Source organism: Ambystoma mexicanum, chromosome 4p, assembly GCF_040938575.1.
Source record: "Ambystoma mexicanum isolate Mex_15411 chromosome 4p, UKY_AmexF1_1, whole genome shotgun sequence".
Taxonomy (NCBI): domain Eukaryota; kingdom Metazoa; phylum Chordata; class Amphibia; order Caudata; family Ambystomatidae; genus Ambystoma; species Ambystoma mexicanum.
In genome coordinates this window covers 1,074,902,346-1,074,921,311 of record NC_090927.1, presented here as the reverse complement: position 1 = coordinate 1,074,921,311, position 18,966 = coordinate 1,074,902,346, and the positions used below count along the sequence as shown (strand labels likewise).

General features: G+C 45.8%; 1 protein-coding gene across 3 annotated transcripts in view; it reads right to left on the bottom strand.

The window, feature by feature from the left end:
* The window catches only part of AK9 (adenylate kinase 9), a 1,784,103-nt gene that overhangs the window by 153,850 nt on the left and 1,611,287 nt on the right, over window positions 1–18,966 (bottom strand). The gene's annotated exons all lie outside the window — the stretch shown is intronic.

Genomic DNA, 18,966 nt, shown 5'->3' with positions numbered 1-18,966 from the left:
TATTGGATCCAGTTCCTGGGGGTGGACCAGTGCGGGAGGATCACCTGGGTGAGGGGTCTTCGGAAAGTGGGAGTGTAACACTGGATGGTGAGACGCGGTATCCCCTTCCCTGTAACACCTTTACCCCATCCTATCAGGTAGGATATTTAGGAACTCTGCCCCCCCCCCCACCTTCTTTACAACACAAACACTTTCACACGGACAGCCCGCTTCGGGAGAAAACAGACTAAACCTGAGCCATCTACTTGACATATCCCAATACAATGGTCAGGCGAAGTCAAGCAATTACTGACACACACTGACACACACACACACTGACACACACACACACACACTGACACACACACACACACACACTGACACACACACACACTGACACACACAGACACACACACACACACACTGACACACACACACACTGACACACACACACACACACACACACACACACACACACACACACACACACACACACACACACACACACACACACACACACACACACACACACACACCTACACACACACACACACACACACACACACACACACACACACACACACACACACCTACACACACCTGAATCCCATTAAATTTCCCCACACAGATAAAAGTTGGAGCACGAGAGCACACTCGGTGCAAGGCACACAAGGAAACAGCAGTTTCGAGACGGCAGTTGAACGAAAGCAAGATACGATACCTATTACAGAGTGGTCCGGCACCTCATGGGTGCTCAATCAAAGGTCTCTGTAAGGTATCAAGTTGAGAAGTGGCAAAAGTGAAAGTGAGAAAAAGGTTATATCAATTAGAGAACGAGTAATTGTGAATCAAAGTGGTCCTGCGACGGGTTGAACAAAATCCCATGCACAGTCGAAAGTCTTTGATTTTGATGAAGTAAAGAAAGTTTGAAAAGTAGATAAATTTGGTCCGAGCCCGGCAGAGGGAGACCAATTGAAGGTTTTGTGTTAAAGTGGGTCTGAGCCCAGTGGAGTGGGAACGTGGGGTGAACAGTAAATCACCCAAAAAGTTGTATATGTGAAATCCTCAGAAGAAAGGAACTTTAATGTTTGTCGTGTTGCATCAGGCCCACTGAAATAAGTGACGCTGAATGGCAAAGAGACTTTAGCACAGAAGGCGCTGATGTTGGAGTTTTGAACTGCATCCTCGTGCTAGAGAAGCCAGAGTGTGCTAAGATCAAGTGTGCCGACCTTGTCCCATGCTGAAAACGTGGGGAAGGGAAGCCAACTGCTTGAACATCCTGACATATAATTTCTTGAACACTTTTATTTTTGCATAGATTATTGTCCCACACTATTTGTATTTAGAAGTAAGGATTGGCAATAGGTTTATTAGTATAGGCACTTTTATTTTGACAGACTCGACTAGGACTGCGTTATTATTTGTTGGTCATAGCTTGCCCCCATCTTTAGATTTAGGATTAGATAGGCGTTTTTCAAACCCAATTGAAGTTCAGTAATCACCCTTGAACTGTGATCACTTGTGCCTGACTTACTGTTTGATACCATGCCTTCCTTATACCCCAAACAAACTGTTGCTTTTATTGATTGGCCAGAATTCTCCTGTACTGCTTGGGTCATAAAGAATGGTTTTTGAATGACTACACAGACAGGCCCAGTGCATAGGCCCTTTGTCTGAACTCCTTGACCTTCTCCACGGTATGGTACACTGTGTCTTCAAACAGTTTGTCCCCTTGGAGGGGCATGTGCATGCTCTTGGTTGCACATTGGGTGAAAACACAGACACAAAGGGCCACCCAGGGTGCATACCACTCACTGAGGCTGCCATTCCCCTAAACACTAAGTCCACTGTGTCCAGGCCTGCCTATACTATGTGTCTGAATGCCTCAAAGCCATCTGCTACCACCTCTCTCATGGCATCCCTGCTCACCATGGTCACCTGATAAATCAATGTATCCTCTATCTGCCATGAATAAAACTGTCACGGCACAAGGTGGTGGCAGTATTTACTTAACGCAAGGCTAATGGCCATGAAGTAAACACCTTTATTGACCAAGGCAGCAACCTCTCTCTTGGACTCCCTGTCAGGTGGCAATGTTGGAAAGGCATAAGGGCACCATCTTGTATATGCTGCCTGCACCACCAGCGACTCCACAGCTGGATGGTCAAATAGGTAAGAGTAGCCCCCCCTGGCCCCTTATCAGGTATGTATTTCCTTAGCACATTTTTGTTAAACATTTTTGTTAAGGGCTGGGTGTCAGTACCCTAACAGTTCTCTCATCACAAGTTGGACAAAACACTCAGAGATTAGATTAGGGAATTGATGATTGTTTAATATGCAACAAACTCAAAGGTTTCCATTGGGAGCCTTCCCCAATTGTGGCAGCCAAAAGAAAAAGTCTGGCTTGACCGTTTTTGGGTAGAGGTTTTCTAAGAGCAGCACTAAATCCCTGTCTCGGTAGTAAAGTCTCACAGCAAATAGTCCACATTCATGGGCACAGAGGCTTGGAAGCAGGCTGGTCCTAGGATAGGAGCCTCATGAGCAGGAAGCATCTGAGAGCAAAGACTCCTACCCTTTCTGTAGCGTAGCCCTGAACTCAGAGTTTTACTGCGCCTTTGTGGGTGTTTTTGCCAGGATTTCCAAGTAATGCAGTCTAGCGTCAATTGAGCATGTGCAGTGGGTTTTCCCAGAGGAATACTATCCCTGGGTGGCTGTGCAGTGTTATTTCTAAGTCACCAATATCACGTGGGATCAGCCATCTTGTTCCTAGATGGTAAACATTCAATAGTTTAAATCTCAATGGTCTCTCCTTACACCTCCACCCATTGCGGCTGGTGTGTCACAAAAGGTTGGGTACACCTCTTCGTTGGAGGTAAGGATGTTCCTGACTACACGTGCACAAAGAGTCCATCGGTACGTTTTCTTGGGTCTTTCCAGGCAAATACTTCTTCCGTCTTGGCTTATTTTAAAGAGCCTGAGATTGGGGACCGCATGTGTGACAGTGAGACAAACATTGGCTTCTCCCAGATGTCTATAATTGGGTATTAAAAAAATTCCCCAAATAGGAGAAAAGGTTGGTCCTCTTTCATGCCATTGTTCACCACATCTGTTAATTTCTCTTTCTCATTGCGATATGCAGTGTCTAACAATTGGATGTCCAATGCCTTGAATGCCATTCTCATAAGGGAAATGTATGATGACAATTTGGCACTGGAACCCACCAACACCTCTCATTGAGGAGTGCATCTGGTGGAGTGTTCAAGACACTGGCATCTTGTAGGTCCTTTTAGGAGCTCCTCCTTGGTCTCTTCAAAGATGACTCTGGAATAGGATTCTTCGCAGTCGTCAATACCATGATCTCCCCTTTCAAGGAGTACATCTACCCCTCCTGGGTGCTGGCCAATTTGCCTCCTCCACTTCAAAGTCAATTGATTCCCAGCTAATCTCTTGCACAATACAGGTGCCAGGTGGAGCCGTACTGGTGTTGAAGGGTGCTATGCTGTTGGCAAACAGCACAGCTCTCAATCGCATGGCGTCAATGGAGGAGTTCCCTCCCTGAACAGGTCTATGACTATGTTGCTCAGATCTTTCACCCTTTTGGGGATACCTAAGGCCCTTGTGCACCTTCGTGTTGCTGAGACATACAACGCTGCATCTCCAGACTCACGCTGAGTAACAGGCACAGTGGAAGCAAAAGTGATCCCCACCAACTGGTGCCACATTTCAGAAAACAAAGGTACCATCTCTCATCAGGAGGCCACCAAGTCCCTGGGGTCACAGGTGCCAGTGGCACCAGCAGTTTCCCTAGTGCCGGGGTCACCGGTACCTGTGGGTCCGCAAGGGCCAACATCACTGACCTCATGGTAGGGTCCTAGGCAGATTGAGTCTTCCTCTTATTTTTCTATGGCTTGGAAATGAGAAGTGCTCCTTGAGAGAGAGATCTCTCTTGGTGTCTTCTGCTGGAACCGGTGGATGGGCTCCTCAGGAGTACCTCCTCTGCAAGAGCTCAGAACATGCCTTCTTCAGCTCCAAGGTGCCAAAACAGTCCTCCAGATGTAAACTTTGCACTCTGCTCCTGTCCTCGGACATCAGGAGTTGAGGCTACTCAATATTGTTTCTAATCCTGAAAAGGGAATCAGGAAAACTAGGGCCCATTTTGGATCTGCAGGGTCCAAACAAACTCATGGGGGCAGGGGAATTCAAAAGGTAAATCTGGCTCATGTACTGGGCATCCTGTGTCATGTTCACTGGATGGTGCCTTTACACCTCCATGACGCATACATCCAGGTGTCTATTCTATCAGCTCACAAGAAGTCCTTGCGCTTTGTGGTTGCAGGCTAACACTGACAGTTTAGGGTGCTGTTTTCAGGCTGACCACAGCGCCAAGAGTATTCACAAAGGCTATGGCCATTGTGGCATCTGTGAAAAACATACAGGTCTTTCCCAAACTACTCCCCGTGGATCTTCTAGGTAGGAACAAGAAAACATATCTGAAGGAGATCCTCTAGACCTAAGAGAATTCAAGGGAAAGAGTAATTTCATTCCTCCAATTAGTGTACCATCGGTGGATATATTTCAAAAACAAGTCACAAGAGACTTGAAGAAAATAAAGTTTGGTCATTCAAAGAACAAAAATATGAAACCTCATGAATTCAAATTGATTAGAGATCTTTATGGAGACGAAACATTAACAATAAGAGCTGCAGACAAAGGAGGCAGTATAGTTCTCCTTAATAGTCAAGATTACGACCGAGAATGTGTACGGCAAATGAATGATGTAAATACATATGCTCCATTGGACACAGATCCCACAGAAGAGATAAGAAAGAATCTGGAGACACTATTGTCTAAAGCAGAAGAATTGGAATGGATCTCACACAACACAAGGAAGTTCCTCACGAATCCACATCGCCGTATACCTCATTTTTACACATTAGCAAAAGTGCACAAGGATCCACTAAAAACACCAGGGAGACCCATCGTAGCAGGTACCAACAGCATTCTAGAACCATTGGGAAAATATATTGACTATTTCTTACAACCCCTAATTCAAAAAACTAGCACATACATTAAGGACTCGACTCATTTTTTGCAACAATTGAGAACAATTCCATTCAATCCTAATCATATCTGTTTCACCGTAGATGTCAAGAGCCTCTACACCTCCACTGCTCATAACTTGGGCAGAGAGGCAGTAGAATGGTTATTATTACAAGAAGGTGAGATACAAGCACAGAAGGAATTTATAATGGCACTCTTGGAATTTATCAGCGACAATTCGTACTTCCAATACAAGAGCACATATTTTTTGCAAGTTGCAGGTACATCTATGAGGGCCACCATGGCACCTTCTTATGCCAATGCATTTATGTACAAATTCGAACTTGAACATGTCCTTCAAAATCCACAATGGCAAAAGAATCTGTTAATATGGATCAGATACATAGATGACATCTTCGGCATTTGGACAAGTACAGAATCTGAACTTTACACTTTCTCTGACTATCTCAACAATATAGATCCCCGGATCCAGTTTACTCACGAACATTCAAATAAAACCATACATTTTTTGGATGTGGAGATAAAGGTCACCGACTGTGAATACCGCACTACAATCTATCGCAAGAGCACCGATCGCAACAATTTACTCCAAAGGTTAAGCTTTCATCAACCAAGTCTCATCAAGAATCTCCCTTACAGTCAGATGTTAAGGGTAAAGAGGATAGACAGTGACCCTACAGAGTACCAAGAATCATTGAAAGAGATGGGGAACAAGTTTCTGGAGAGAGGGTATTCAAGGGAAGAAATTGACACAGCTGCTGTTCGCACTAGCACACAAAGTAGAGAAGAATTATTGAAACCCAAAACCAAGACAGAACAAAAGACGCCATTGGTCTTTGTATCAAAATATTCAAGGCAAAGTAGTCGAATCAAATCGATAATTAAGAAACATTGGAACACCATAACCTGTGACCAAAGAATAGAACATCTTTTCAAAGAACTCCCCACTTTCGCATATCAAAGGAGCCAGAACCTTAAAGACAAATTTGTTCACACGAAACCCATGCGGAAACAAAAGTTAACAGATCGGATTGGCACTTTTCCATGTCTCAACTGCAGTAATTGCAACTATATCATCAAAGGAACAAGCATAAACCATCCACATTCGGGAACAAAGATCAAGTTGAAAGATTATGCTACTTGTGACACACAAAACATTATTTATGCCATAAAATGCCCTATACTATGTTGGCCAGACACAACGGACTGCAAAAATTCGATGGAATGAACACCGTTCATGCATAAGGGATAACACAGCGACTTCAGCGGTGGCTAGGCATTGGCAAGAGAAACACCACAGTTTGGCACAGATCAGATTCATAATTTTGGAAGTGGTCCAGAAATACAACAAGTATGAAAATCTACAAAAAAGACTCGACCAACGAGAAACATTTTGGATAGATCGTCTCAGCTCTCTGAGACCCAGGGGATTGAAGAAATAAACTATATGTGTGTCATGATCTCTGCTTCCAAAGGATCAGGACTTACCCAACTCCCTTGGAAGCAGACCCATAACCCCAGTTCCGGGTGCCGGCCAGTCCCAATTGGGACCTTTTGGACCCTGTCCCGGCGCCAGTGGCACCAGGCTCATAAATGTGCCCAGTCCCAGCGCTGGAAGCACCGGGCTCATAATGCTTGGGTGGACTTACCTGCAGCAGACCATGCTGCTTACTTACCTGCCAGTTGAGCTCCTGATCCTCTTCTGTTTGGGACTACTTTTCCTGTTGGGTGGGGCAGGAGCCACTCCCTAGGTTCAGAACACTGGAACTCTTCTGGAAAGCAGGAACTCTTTTTTACCTAGGCGAGGCCGTGGAAGGAGACACCTAAGCACTACAGGAGGCTATTTAAACCACACCCGATGGATGAATCTTGCTTTGCGTTATTCTGCATTCTCTGCAGCAGAACGCTCACCGTGTCTTCTGATCCTGTGCCTAAGGGAACAAAGGCTTACCTTCCTGGAATCCAGTCTTCAGCAGCACCTATAAAGACAAAGAAAGAACAGGTTAGCAATACGGTCTTCAGTGGCAGCGCATCTCTTACCTGGTCCAGCGGCTGTCACCAACGCCTCGCGCTGCATTCCGGCATCTGAAAGACAAAAGCTTACCGACTCTTCGCACGCTCCGGAGGTCTTCGCGCTGCATTCCGGCATCTGAAAGACAAAAGCTCACCGGCTCTTCGCACGCTCCGGAGGCCTTCAACGCTGCATCCCCGCATCTGAAAGACAAAAGAAGGTGCGTTTAGAGACATTGGGCAACTTTACTACTCACGTGCCATCACTCCTTCCCACGCCGAAATCAGCGGGTATCCCAGCACCCTTCAGCTTCTCTAAAGCTCCGAACTTGTACCTGCAAGGTAAAAGAGACAGTTAGTGCGCATCGTGAAGCAGGCAACAAGCGCTCACCTACGTGCTTCCAAGCGCTTCTATTCCTCACGCGGGCTCGATCCTCAACTCTCTTCAGCCCGCCATCCGCCATCCTGCAAAACAAGAGGTATCATTACAAAAGAACTTTACATAAGTCAAAAGCCATACTCACGAGCTCCTCGGCACCGCTCCACAGCAGCCACGCCTTATGCACTTAAAGACTTTAAAGACATTTGAAGTGCCCAGAATTTACCGTTCGTGCAGTAAACGACGGACAGCAGTCCTCTGAGGTCAAGAGGCCTGCACCCTTATCCAGTGAAGAAACTGGTTACGGCACCCTGCCCCCGAGGCAGATGGAGAGCTCGGCGTTCACCTACCTAAGGTGAGCTCGGTAACCTTTGGGGTCCTACAAGAGAAGAGAAAGGGAAGAGGAGAGAGGCACCCAATAACCCCAGTTCATTAATCCCATATTTTCTATCTGCAGACATCTTACTCTCTGCGTCAGACACACAGTGCACAGAGGTCCAGCCCGAGGAATCAACCATGTGTTACATATCACCCTTGAAGACACGGCATTCACCCAGTCAAGACCGGCGCCTCTGCGGGAATCAGGTGAGCGTTACAATGTGCTTCTTATCAGTGAAACCACCTTTTGAAAATTAGAATTTAGAATTTTGACTGTTGATGTTGAATTTTTCTTTCATTTTTTATTTTTTCCCATTATTTTAGAATGTTTTTGGGATCCTCTTTAAGTGCTGCTACCTTGGGTGGGGGCCCTTACGCACGTAAAATCTATCCCAGTTGATTTGTACATGCAACAACACAATGTACTCAGACATCCATACCACTGTTAAATGAGTATGTGCATGATATTAAGTACTTCACAAACACCATGTTTCTCTTAAAAAACGGTTTTCCTTGCTCGCCTTTGTGAGGCTCGAGTGCAATTTGCACCCGTATTTTCTAGTAGTGTATCTCTTTAAATACCTTGCACTCACTTTCCACCCAGCATGGCCTTTTGGCTACCTATCACGTAAACAATAGGCTTCTCTGCCAACACAGGCGAGACATTCTCATTCCACAGATACTAAGCTTTCCCTTAACGCACTGAGCGTTTGTTCTTGAATAACCCGACACTACGTTAACAAGCGTCTAGTAGTCATGGTGACAGTCCCGCCTCTTGTGCTTGCACAGAGGCAGGACCCAAGGCGTACGTGCATCCACGCGATGCCTTGGTATCACCATGGTAACCAATAAATACCGCCCTTGTAAATCGCGCTCGCACTCCTGCGGCAGCGTTTGACATTGTAGGAGCTTTTCTGCTGAGTAACGGTAAGTGGATTTTTCGCGTTCGAGATCAGAACAGGTTTAAAGATTGACTGCATTCTGATACCTTTTTCACATAACTTTAACAGGATTGATTACTCAGACTGGACTGGACCATAACGAACATTAGTGTCCTATGGATTATAAGGTACATTTGATTGATTACACATATTTTTATACGCTACACTAAGGACATCTATAACAGTCCCATTGCTAATCTCTGATTATGTTTCTTGTTTCTTTTTCTTTCCACTCTTAAAACTACTACTATACCGTTGGAACACATCTTGGAATCGGTATGTGTGCTCATATACGTTTGATTTTGAATTGATTGATCAATGACTGTTCCTGCATTGTGCTGAATTATTGTTTTGTAACGGCGATAGATTGGGCATATCAAAATCATTGTACGGCCCTGACGAAGGTTAAATTAACCGAAATGCATTGGCTAACGTACACAATATTATAGCCAGTATCTTTAAGCCCATCCACTTTGAATATGAGAATGAATATTCAGGAGTGATAAGAACATTAATCGATGTGCAATAAATATTATATTTTTTTGAGAAAACGACGGACTATGTCTATATTGAATTTTTACGTAAATACAGTAATTACAGCACGGAATTGGAAGGTCCATACTATAAGGGCAAACTGAGAGCACCTGTCTTAATAGTTATTCCACTCTATTTTTCTTTTTTCTTCTAGGCAGGTTGCCAGCGTCGGGCCATCGCTATTGGAGCCCAACCCTAGGGGAGAACAAGTGAGGGAAGATCATCTGGGTAGAGGGTCCTCAGGGATTGGGGAGGAAAGACATGGGTGAGACATGGCATCTGCCCTTTCTTGATAAGGACCTACCCAATCCCCCCTCCCCCCTCAGCCTTCATAGGATGTGTTCAGGTACAATCTGCTCTTTCCCCCAAACACCACGTAAGTACTGGGACGAAGAAGAGGAGATCAAGAGGAATACAGGTTTCTTATGAGAAACACCATTATAGTACTGAGAAGAAGAAGATGCAGATCAAGGCACATCAACCTCTCCATTTTGTATGTCCCATTAACGAGGCCTGGCAGAGTCAGGCAACTAACTTTCATTATGCACACCTGCAGCCTTTAAGACCTTCAGACCAATATAAAAAGCACCCAAGCACTCAATGGTTGGAACGGGTAGGATGGAAGTAGCAGCTGAGCTGGAGTATCCCAGGACCAAAAGGCAGAGAGCGGGACATAGACGCTTGCCCCTGCAGAGCAAGGCAGGGAGGTGGAAGCGTGGTGAGGGAGCTGTGTCTCCAAGGAGCCAAAGTCAGAGAGTGGGAGGAAACGCGATTCCTACCAAGACCCTGGAAATTGCTTGTTCCCCTGGACAGTGAGAAGGAGCCCAGGAGTGTCTGAGGGGCAGGGAGCGAGACAATGACCCCTCAGACAGCTGTGTGAAAACTGAAGTGGGAGAAAAATCCCAAAGTAAAGGGAAAGAGAGAGACCTTCCATATAAACCAAGAGTGTAAACAAGCATTGGGCTGCGCCCCTGGGAAGGAAGTTGATCCAGGAGGGCCGCAGAGACCCCACAAGGAAAACAGAAGAAACACAGAACAAGTAAGGCACCTGGTTGCGCGACCTGTAGTGGGTGGACCGTGCGGTCCGACAACTGCGCCACAACCAGTTGCATGAAGCATAGTGAACTGAGCTGCATGAAGCATAGTGAACTGACCTGTGATATTGTACAAGAGGCAACGGCGAGCAAGTTAAACATTTTGTGGAGTGTAAACCAATGAAGAGGGTCCGGCTCAGGGCAAGGTAAGCTAGAGGGACCCATTTCAGAACAATATCCTGACAAGAGAAGGTATTGTGAACTTTTCTACAGCTAATCTGAATTGCCAAGAGAATCCTAAAACTCTGTGGAACCTTCTAAAACGGAGTGCTTTGAACTTGGGGAAGGTAGCTGCAGAAGAGATCCATTGTTACACTAACTTTATTATTGAACACTACCTGAGTGTCTTGAACTTGGGAAGGGAGCCACGGAAGAGTTCTATTGTCTGCCTAATTTGACTTTAAACACTATTGAGTTGGCCAACTCCAACTCATCCTGTTATTCTGTTGAAGTGAGGGCAAGCATAGGTTTTAATGCATTGTTTAATGTTAGGAAGGATCCAGTTTATTAGAGCACCACCTTCAGGGATCACAGTAGAGTAAGGAGAGCAACAAAAGGGGAGTGGTGACCCTATTACCTTGAAACCACAATCAGGTGAATGGTGTGTCTATCGTTAGGAAAAAGCAGCCACTGAAACACTTTTTCTATAGTGTTGAGTGTGTTAATAATACTCAACTAATCTAAAGTTAGAAACACAAATAGCAACACAAAAGTTTTTTGAAAACCATTTGAAAAAAGATTTGAAACAACATTGAGAAAAACAACCACTAGATACCAACAAAACTAATTTTATTTTTGATCATACTAAAACTGATCTAAAAATTACATTAAAAAGAAAAAACAATACACAATATGACTACAGCAAATAATCTTTTGTTGTCAAGCTGAATAGTCTAATTAATATACACGAGAAATCTTGTGGGGTTAGTAAGTGAGACCAAAAGGTGTTGTATAAGCACTAAATGTACAGCATCAAACACTTAAAGGTAGAGCATTATTTGATTAAACCAGCTCTATCACATGAGAGGAAAAACCTATTAGATGTCTTAGGTTTAGTTTTGTGAGAGTCGACATATGTTTCGGCTAATAGCACCAGGAGGAATCAGGCAATGCACAAAAACGTTGTCTGTTGATGCAGGTATAGCCGTCTTCAGGACAAGAGGAAAGAAGCGGTGTGGAAATTTGGTAGGGCTGAGTACTTCTTAGTAGCCGTACTTTTTTTATAAACACGAAACCCACTACAAAATAAACAAACACGGACATATAAATATATACAAGTGGTTGAGAAAAATTACAGGTTAAAAAACTGGCAGTGTGCTAGAAGCAAAATCCCCACTGACAGTACACATCATTACTATCATTACTGACTGTGGCCAAGGAAAAAACATCAAGCATGTAGTGTTTAGTTTAGCATGCAATATGTAGAAGGGCATGTTTGTTTTGACCTTCCAACTAGTAACTTGGGGGAACTTTGACAGACAAAAAATATCTGTGAGGGCATGTTAATTTTTAGCAGCCCAGGTGGGAAAAGGTGGGAAAACTCACCTATGTATAAAGTTAGGGCTGAAAGACCTCAATTTGCTTCACGAAGTACAACACAAGCCAAATATCTTTTTGATCTCAGTGACCAAAGGAGATCTATCAATAGAGAAACAGCTGGAAATCAATATAACTTGCACAAAGTTTTCCACTAGTTTTAATATTGACTTGCAGTCGATGTTTAAACAACGTGATTTTGTAAGTATGCTCACCTATAGTTAATTTGAAAGAGACTTGTGTGGTATGTCCGTGAGACGTATTTCTGGATAGTATTTAGTCCGGAATGCTATCTCAGTGGGTATGGGCGTTTTTAGGATCTACTGAGAACAACAAATGTGTTCACATTTAGGTGAGCATACTTACAAAAGCATACTTACAAAATCACGTTGTTTAAACATCGACTGCAAGTCAATATTAAAACTAGTGGAAAACTTTGTGCAAGTTATATTGATTTCCAGCTGTTTCTCTATTGATAGATCTCCTTTGGTCACTGAGATCAAAAAGATATTTGGCTCGTGTTGTACTTCGTGAAGCAAATTGCGGTCTTTCCGCCCTAACTTTATACATAGGTGAGTTTTCCCACCGGGGCTGCTAAAAATGAACATGCCCTCACAGATATTTTTTGTCTGTCAAAGTTCCCCCAAGTTACTAGTTGGAAGGTCAAAATAAACATGCCCTTCTACATATTGCATGCTAAACTAAACACTACATGCTTGATGTTTTTTCCTTGGCCACAGTCAGTGATGATAGTAATGATGTGTACTGTCAGTGGGGATTTTGCTTCTAGCACACTGCCAGTGTTTTAACCTGTAATTTTTCTCAACCACTTTGTATATATTTATATGTCTGTGTTTGTTTATTTTGTAGTGGGTTTCGTGTTATAAAAAAAGTACGGCTACTAAGAAGTACTCAGCACTACCAAATTGCCACACTGCTTCTTTCCTCTTGTCCTGAAGACGGCTATACCTGCATCAACAGACAACGTTTTTGTGCATTGCCTGATTCCTCCTGGTGCTATTAGCCGAAACATATGTCGACTCTCACAAAACTAAACCTAAGACATCTAATAGGTTTTTCCTCTCATGTGATAGAGCTGGTTTAATCAAATAATGCTCTACCTTCAAGTGTTTGATTCTGTACATTTAGTGCTTATACAACACCTTTTGGTCTCACGTACTAACCCCACAAGATTTATCGTGTATATTAGACTATTCAGCTTGACAACAAAAGATTATTTGCTGTAGTCATATTGTGTATTGTTTTTTCTTTTTAACAGAATTTTTAGATCGGTTTTAGTATGATCAAAAATAAAATTAGTTTTGTTAGTATCTAGTGGTTGTTTTTCTCAATGTTGTTTCAAATCTTTTTTCAAATGGTTTTCAAAAAACTTTTGTGTTGCTATTTGTGTTTCTAACTTTAGATTAGTTGAGTATTATTAACACACTCAACACTATAGAAAAAGTGTTTCAGGGGCTGCTTTTTCCTAACGATAGACACACCATTCACCTGACTGTGGTTTCAAGGTAATAGGGTCACCACTCCCCTTTTTGTTGCTCTCCTTACTAGGTTTTAATGCAGACACATTCCTCATTAGATAGACTCCCAAAGCAGAAGAACAATGGAAGGGGAGAGAAAGCTTGCAGCAAAATGTTTTGCAGCACCGCCCTACCAAAGTGTGCGTCTGCCGGATGGGTGACTTCCAGGCTATAGTGCCTTGTAAAAGTATGGAGTGAGGACCAAGTTGCCGCCCGGCAAATGTCCCTAACTGGAACCCCCCTTTGCAAGGCTGTAGATGTGGAGACGCCTCTGGTCGAGTGGGTTCTGATGCCAGGAGGCAGTTCCCCGACAGTGGATTGGTAACATTCAGCAATGCATAAGATGATCCATCAGGAAAGAGTTTGCTTGTTAACAGCTAAACCTTCTGGCTAAGGAATAGGCCACAAATAACTGATCCGTCTTCCTATATTCTGCGGTCCTTGCCACATAAAACCGTAAGGCCCTTTTGGGATACAACCACGGAGGCGCTCCTCTTCCTTAGAGCGGTGCGTAGGTGGGCAAAATACAGGCAGATCTATAGCTTGCGAAAGGTGGAATTCTGACACCACGTTTGGAAGGAATCCTGGCCTTACCTTAAGCGAAACCTTCTCGCGAAAGAACCATAAGAAAGAGGGTTTACAGCAAAGGGCCTGCAACTCGACAGACTCTTCTGGCAGAAGTAATGGAAACCAAGCAGGTTATCTTCTGCTTAAACAGCCACAAAGATCAAGAGTGAAATGGCTCAAAGGGAGCCGCCATCAGGAAAGTAAGAACTAGATTAAAATCCCAATCTGGCAAAACAAAAGGAACCGGCGGAAAGTTATTCACAAGGCCCTTCAGGAATTGGGCCATAACCGGGATCGTAAAAAAGGAACCTTGATCCAGAGAACTCTTGAACACAAAGACAATGTTTTGACTGTGGTGACCTGAAGGCCTCCAGTAACAGAAGGAACTCCATCACTGTAGTGGTTGGGCAAGAGATAGGGTCAATCTCGCATTCCCTGCACCACGCCTCAAATCTTCTCCACATGCACGCATACAGGGATCTTTTAGATCTGCGTGCAACCAGCAACAACTCAAGCACCTCCTCAGAGATGTCCAGTCATCAACTCTCATCCTCACAAGAGTCACGCCTGTGGGTTGAGGGACTCTGGGTTTGGGTGGAGCACCCGAACCTCCGGCTGGGTTTGGAGATCTGGGCGACGATGCAACCTGAGAGGTGGCCAGATGGTCAGGTCCAGAAGGTCTGAGTACCATGTCGTCCTTGCCCTATCCGGGGCGACCAAGATCAGGTTGCTCGAAAGGTCCTCAACCTCCTGAGAACCCAAGGAATGACGGGATCAGAGAGAAGGCGTAGTGGAGAGGGAGGGTCCAATCCACTAGAAACTAATCCCCTAGTGCACCGTTCGGTGGGAATTCCCTCAAGCAAAACTGTCTACACTTCCTGTTAGATTCCATGGCAAACAGAACTACTGATGGAGTACCCCAGAGAGAGAGAAGACCTCTTCAAGGACTTCCTGAAACACTTCCCACCCGTATGAGACCGTGCTCTACCCATTCAAAGCATCCGCCAATTTGTTATCTGTCCCTGCCAGATTAACTGCTTAGACTGAGATCTGGTTCTCGAACAGCCTGAACCACAGCTGCATCGATTCTCTGCAGAGGGGGAGGGAGCGCACACCACCTTGCTTGTTCAGATAGTGCATGGCCACCGTATTGTCCATCAAGATCAGGACATGCTTCCCCTTCAGAGACAGAGCGAACACTTTCAGGGCAAACATGATAGCTCGCAAATCCAGCCTGTTGATGTGCCACCTGGCTTCCATAGCTGACCAAAGGCTGCTCACCTGCAAGTCCTTGTAGTGAGCTCCCCCCAACCCTTCAGAGATGCATCTACGACCACTTGGGCATGAGGCCAAGGAGGCCAGAAGGGTTACGCCACCAGTAAATTGCTGCTGTTGGCCCACAAAGACAGGCCATTGAGCACTGACCTGGATACACCAAGGAGGTCATTGAGGGTTCTGAGGTTCTGGGACCACTGGCCTCGTAGGAGCCATTGTAAAGATCTCATTTGCAGCCTGGCCCCAGGCACTAGAAAATACAGGCGGCCATGAGGCCTAAGAGTGTCATGCCTACCTTCCCATCCGGATCCGTTACTAAATCCAGGCATCCCTGTTTTCCTGCTTCCTCAGCCTTGAGAACGGCTAGACCGTTCTACACCCAATGGAAGCTGTCCGGGAGACGCTAATACAAAGGTCACATGACCAGCATACACGTATCGTCAGCGCGTCGGTCAGACGTACGTCAGCTGACTCTATTTAACAAGACGGAAGCCTTGCAACGGCGCTTCTGATCGTTAATCGCTACCTCGCGTTCCGGAGCTTGCTTCTGCTACTTTCTCGCAGACGCTACTTTCAATTCAAGGTACGGTTGCCTTCCGCGTTCCCACGCAGTTCCCGGCAACATTCCAGCTCCTCCTTGAGCTGTCTGCTAACCGCGCTCATACGCGGCTTTTCTCTCCACTTATCCTAACGGAGTCCCGTCGTATCAAGTGACTACATTTCAGCTCCTCCTTGAACTGCCTGCTAACCGCGCTCATACGCGGCTCTTCTCTCCACATATCCAATCGGAACCCCGTTGTATCTAGCGACGACTTCCAGGACCCTGCAGAGTCCCTCTCTGCTTCAGTTCACCACGATCCCGCAGAGTCCCGCTCTGCCTCAGCCAACCTAGACTCTCAGAGTCCCGCTCTGCCTCTCTCTCCGATCTTCCACCGCTTAAGGACTTGCTTCTCTTGGATCAGGATTCCTCTTCTCTCCTACACGTGCACTGTACTCTGGACGCTTTCCTGTGTGCACCAACCCGTCTCTAGTGCGGCCCGCGTTCCGCCCAGGTTAGATTCCTCACTACCCTCTCCTGGTCGTTGTATCCTTGGACCCCTCAGACCATCTTGAGAGACTTCCTTGTCTGCACATCCAGGTTAGTGTTTACAACATAGGTCTTTATTGTCCTTCTTATCAACCAGCATTCTAATCAGTTTCCTCTCATCAACAGCCTGGTGGATCTTGGTCCTCTAATGCCCTTCCCACCAATAGCTCTCTTTGACTGTTTATTTTACTAGTCAGAGAGTGACATTGATTAGAAGGTTCCCTTTGATACACTACGCCCTACCTGTCATCTTACGAAGATAAGAAGACTTCGAGTGTATCCTTTGTTACTACCGGCCTGTATCCTTTACGAGAAACATTGATTTATTCTCCTGTGTCCATTGTGATTCGTTGCTTCAAACCATATCATAACAAAGAGGTGGAGGAAGGAAGCTGCTGTTAAGGCTTTGTGGTTCTGGAACAGGCTCACCATCTGCGCAACGCTGGTCACTCTCTCCTCGGGTAGGGAAGGCTTTCCCACCAGAGTGTCTAGGACTACCCTGATGAATTGGAGTCTTTGGACTGTTGTCATGTGGGACTTCTGCAAGTTCAGGGAGAAGCCCAGCCTGTGGCGCAGTGACCACGCAGCCTTTAGGTTGGACAAAACCTGCTCTGCTGACTTGCCTCGGATCAGCCAGTCGTCCAAGTACAGGGATACATGGACACCGGATCTCCCAAGGTGAGCCATGACTACTGCCATGAGCTTGGTGGACACCGGATCTCCCAAGGTGAGCCATGACTACTGCCATGAGCTTGGTGGACACCGGATCTCCCGAGGTGAGCCAGGACTACTGCCATGAGCTTGCTGAAGACCCTTGGAGCGGAGGTCAACCTAAAGGGAAGCACCTTGAACTGATGGTGCTTGTCCCTCATGAGGGACCGCAGGAACTTTCTGTGCTTTTGATGTATCGGCACATGGAAGTAGAAGATCTACTGACACCAGCCAGTCCTGCAACTCGAGAGCGTGGAGAATTTCTCTCAACGTCACCATCTTGAATTTGTCTCCCCTCAGGAACTTGTTCAAGCCCCCGAGGTCCAAAATGGACGGAGACCTCCTCCTTTCTTGGTTATCAGGAAATACCGGGAATACCAGCCTGATCCTCTCTGCTTGGTCGGTACCTCCTCCACAGCACCCTTCAACAACAGGGCTCACAGTTCTTCCTGCAGCTCCTGTTCCGGTTGCCATGCAGGAGGTTGTGGTCTGCACTGAGATTTTCTTAAGCAGGGCAGACAATAACCCCACTGCACATGCGCCACGGCCTAGGCGTCCGAGGTAATCTCCCGCCATTGGGGCAAATGCTTGAACAGCCATCCTCCAACCAGTGAGTTGTGGGAGGGGAAAATCAAAGTGGCTTTGAGGATGGAGCCACCCCTGCTGCTGCTGCCTGCTGGTCTCTGGAAGACCCAATGCCCCTTTTGGAGCACAAGAAATGCTTGGCTTGCGGGAGCTGTGCCTTTCTGCCGTAAGGGATTAAATGTTTGTAGTCCTTGCCCCTAGAGGCAAAGCTAAAGGCAGCCTTGGCCAGCTGCACAGCTAGGCCAAGCGATTTTGCGGCAAGCTTTGACTTCTTGAACTTCTCCAGGGAGTCATCTGCCTTTGGACCGAAGAGGGATTCCCTGACAAAGGGCATGTCCAGTAACCTATTCTGGACATTAGGGGAAAACGCTGAGGAGCGCAGGTAGGCCCGTCTCCTAAGTACCATGGTCAACCCCCTTGACCGGTCAATGGAGTCTGCCATGTCCAGGCCCGTTTGCAGTGACTGCCTGGCCACCTCCTTCCCATCACCCACCAGCTGTGTAAAACCATCTTGCAGTTCCTTCAGGGATATACTGGGCTGCATGCGCCACCGCCTTCCAGAGGCCAAAGAAATATTTAGCAAACCCACATGAAACATTAGTGGCCTTCAAGGCCATGCTGCCAGAAGTGAAAATCTTCTTAGCAACCACATCCACTCTCTTGCTCTCCTTGTCGCAGGCAGATTCGAGGTGGATGAAGCTGCCCTGATGGAAACCGTGGCCGCCTGTACAACTAATCCCTGGCCGCCTGTACAACTAATCCCTGGCCGCCTGTACAACTAATCCCTCTGGATAAGGATGAGAGGACAAAAAGGACGGATCACATCTTTCCGGCCTGTACTTGCAAATCAAAGTAGAGCTGGCCGGGGGAATAGAGCCGGGCCGTTGTCACAAGGAGGCGACTGGGTCGGCTATAGCCAGATTCAGTGGCATATGCTTCTCCATAGTGGGAACTTCATCCAAGATATCTGAGCTTATGGCCCTTGGAACGTGCATCTATGGCTGGATGGGATTACACCATAATAATTCTGAATCTAAATAACCGGACAGGCTCAAGAAGATGGCAAGTTACTGTTTTATTAATAATTATCTAAACAGAGCGGTTACAACCAACATCAATGGGCGTTCCCTCAGTCTCTAAAGGATTTCCCCAAAAAAATACAACTATATACTTCTTTATGCGTCAGAGTGACTTCATACTACGTGGCAATAGTGAAAAACCTATCAAGGGGTGGGATTGGTTAAGGGACACATCTAGATATACAATCATATAGAAGCTAGGTTTATTATTG